The following is a 4073-nucleotide window of genomic DNA, read 5'->3' as shown; positions in this document are numbered from 1 at the left end:
TCCAGTTCTATCCATGCTGTTGCAAATGGTAAGAATTCCTTCTTTTTTACAGCAGCATAGTATTCCATTGTGTAGATGTACCACAGTTTTCTAATCCATTCATCTGTTGATGGGTATTTAGGCGGTTTCCAAATCTTAGCTGTGGTAAATTGTGCTGCTATGAACATAGAGATGCATGTATCCTTTCTGATTGGTGTTTCTGGTTTCTTGGGATATAGTCCTACAAGTGGGATCACTGGGTCAAATGGGAGTTCCATTTTTAACGTTTTGAGGAAACTCCATGCTGTCTTCCATAGTGGCTGCACCAGACTGTCTGCATTCCCACCAGCAGTGCAGGAGGGTTCCGTTTTCTCCGCATCCTCTCCAGCACTTGTCCTTTGTTGATTTGTTGATGATAGCCATTCTGACAGGTGTGAGATGGTACCTCATTGTTGTTTTGATTGGCATCTCTCAGATGACTAGTGACTGAGCATGTTTTCATATGTCTCTTGGCTTTCTGAATGTCCTCTTTTGAAAAGTGTCTATTTAGTTCCTTTGCCCATTTTTGGATTGGATTGTTTATCTTCCTTTTGTTAAGTTGTATGAATTCCCTATAAATGTTGGAGATTAAACCCTTATCAGTAATAACATTGGCAAATATGTTCTCCCATGCAGTGGGCTTTCTTGTTTTGTTGATGGTTTCTTTTGCTGTGCAGAAGCTTTTTATTTTGATGTGGTCCCATTTGTTTATTTTCTCTTTAGTTTCCAATGCCCTAGGAGCTGTATCGGTGAAGAAATTGCTTACTCTGGATTCATTTTTATTCATCAGTTTATGTTGTTCATTATATTCCACAAATGAGTGAGATCATATGATACTTATCTTTCTCTAACTGGCTTATTTCACTTAGCATAATGCTCTACAGGTACATCCATGTTGTTGCAAATGGTAAGAATTCTTTCTTTTTTACACTGCATAGTATTTCACTGTGTATATGTACCATAGTTTTTAATCCACATATCTGCTGGTGAGGGCCCAATAACTTTTTGAAAGGTAGAAGGATAAATGAATGAAGTTACAAATCAACCACTGAATGAATCAATACAAGACCTTTTGGAAAGTTTTCACTGAGACTATTCCTTTGCAGTAACATGTTGCTGACCCCCTCTGCCACTGGATATGCCACCATTTCTTTTTGGTGCTATTGCATATATAGTCATACCTTGGATATATTGTAAGTTAGATTCCAGACCTCCACAATAGCAAATATTGCAATAAAGTGAGTCACATAAACTTTTTGGTTTCCCAGTGCATGTAAAACTTGTGTGTACAATATACTGTAGTGTATTAAGTGTACAATAGCATTATGTCTAAAAAATGGACATGCCTTAATTTAAAAAATATTTATTACTAAAAAATGCAAACCAGAGATCCAAGATGGAAGCAGAGTAGGAGCAAGGTCCACTCACCTACTCCCAGGACCAAACTGGAATTAAAACTAAATTATAGAACAATCAACCTGAATAACCAATTTAAGACTAGCTGAATATGTCTTATAATCAAGGATTTACAGAAAGAGCTACACAGAGACTGATGGAAAGGGCAGAAACTAAAAAAAGACTGGCTCTGCTCCCAAGGGTAGAGGCATAAATTCCAGAGGAATCTCAGCTGCAAACATTCCCCTAGAGGTGTGTGGGGGCTCAATCCCATGCAAGGCTCCTCAGCCCAGAACACGAGAGCCAGAAAGAGGTACTCACTTAACATCTGGCTATGAAAATCAGCAGAAATTCAGTTAGCCAGAGAGAGACAGTAATCTGCTAGAGAAAAAGGCACACTCTTAAAGGGACAATGTGCGAAATCTAGTTCACAGCCACTTACCCTGTGCTCCAGCAGAGGGAGGGTGGACCAAACTAGAGCTGTGTGAGGAGAGACTGGGGTTTTGGCTCTGGAAAGAGAGCTGAAGGGAAAACTGCCAGAATCCCTGTGCTGAATCCCTCTCCCACACCACAGACCCCATCTTTCTTGGTTGTAGCACTCCCCCTCCCTTATGGCATAGCCTAGGGAAATTCAATAGCTCCACCCTTTACACTACCTGTTGCCAAACCCTGCAGAGCTCATGCCCTGCTGAGGAGTCAGCTGCCTGGGCCAGGGTGTAGAAGTCTAAGAAAACTCAGGGGGTATCAGTGACTAACTTGTATGGCTTTGGGGTGGAGGCCATTTCCCCCACTTTTCCATGAACCTGACTGGTGCCTTCCACTCACAGGAGATCAACTAACCGCACCTTCCAGGCTCCTGGCAGCACCACCCTGCTGAGATTGGGCTCCTGTCAGAATCTGGGATGGACTGAATTGTGTAGCTCCAGGACAAAGGCCATTTTTCTCTCACATGCTCAACCAGTGAAGAATCTTCCCTTCACACAACCAAATCTTGGTCTGTTTTTGCCTGATAAACTCTGCTGGTCTTACCCTGATTACCAGGACCCTGCCCCTACTATAAAAGTCAGATCACCCAGGAGGGCACAGCTAGACTTGTTATACACTGGGACTTTTGCTGAATTGCCCCAGACCCAGCACTGGCACCAAGTTTGAACCTGTTCCACTCTTTTGAACACCACTCACAGTTACCTGGTGACTCACTGAGAATCTACCTCATGCAATTCGAGTCCTCCAGAGGCTCTTTCAGTAACTGAGCCTAATAGGCAGCCAGCAGGGGAAGGCAGGTGGAGGTAGACCTTGGGGTGTGTTGGTCCTTTTGCTGACCTGCCCCTGATCTCGGTGCTGGTGGAAGCCAGCTTTGGCACACAGCTGGATCCTTCCCACATACACCAAGGCCCAGCAGAGGCAAACACAAACTGTGGATTTCTTTGTAACTCCACACAGTTTGCCCAGGACAAGTCACAGGCAGTGCTGTCTGACACTGACCTCCACCAGAGTCCCTCCCAAAAAGTCCCAGAACAGAAATATTAAGTGGCCAGCTTCAGATAACATCAGAGCAGGGTCAAATTAGCTTCGCAAGTGGCATATCTAAGGGAGATCTTGGGAGGCACCAGATTCTGTTGAGGTGAATTGGGCTTTGGGTGTCTAGCACCTGCACAAAAGTTCATAAACTGTCGTTAGGTTCAATTTTCACAGTCAGCCAGCCTAAGGTCAATCCCACGCATGAATGGGCCAATAGCAATCAAGATTCAATTACAAAGAGACAGAACTCATGGACATGGACAACAGTGTGGTGATTGTGGGGGTGAGGGGAGATAGGTAGAGGCATAAGGGGATAAATGGTGATGGAAAAAATAAAATAAAATATTTAAAAGATTCAATTACATAATGAGAGCTCACGTAATCCATGCAAGGGACACTCCTAGAGCACCCAGCTCAGGTGATCAAGGAGACTCTGCCACTGGGTCCCTCGGGACACCTACTACATAAGGCCAACCTACCAAGAATGAGAGAACAGCAGATGTACCTAATACATAGAAACAAACACAAAGAGAAATCCAAAATGGGGAGACAAAGAACATGCCACAAATAAAAGAACAGAAGAAATAGCCAGAAAAAGAGCTAATTGAAATTGAGGCAAGCAATTTACCAGATATAGAGTTCAAAAAAGTGATTACATGGATGCTCAAGGAACTTAGTGAACACTTCATGAAACTTAGTGAGAGCTTCAAAGCATGAAAAAGGACATACAGCCCAGCTGGTGTGGCTCGGTGGTTGAGTAACAACCTATGAGCCAGGAGGTCATGGTTCCATTCCCAGACAGGGCACATGCCTGGGTTGCAGACTCAATCCCCAGTACGAGGTGTGCAGGAGGCAGCTGGTCAATGATTCTCTCATCATTGATGTTTCTATCTCTCTCTTCCTCTCCTTTCCTCTCTAAAATCAATAAAAATATGTTTTTTAAAAAAGAGGAGGATGTGGAGGAGGGAGAAAAGAAGGGTAAAAAGAAAACAGAGGAATAGAGTTAAAAGAATAAAATGGCAATAATTACGTACCTATCAAAAATCACTCTAGATCTTTCAATTGTGTTCGCCGCCGCCGCCTCCGCCGTTGCTCTCCAATGCCTGTGCCGCCTCCAGCTCCCCGAGCTCCAACCGAAG

The sequence above is a fragment of the Myotis lucifugus genome, unplaced genomic scaffold, assembly GCF_000147115.1.
Source record: "Myotis lucifugus unplaced genomic scaffold, Myoluc2.0 scaffold_4, whole genome shotgun sequence".
NCBI classification, from domain to species: Eukaryota; Metazoa; Chordata; class Mammalia; order Chiroptera; family Vespertilionidae; genus Myotis; species Myotis lucifugus.
This window is presented reverse-complemented; position numbering follows the sequence as displayed.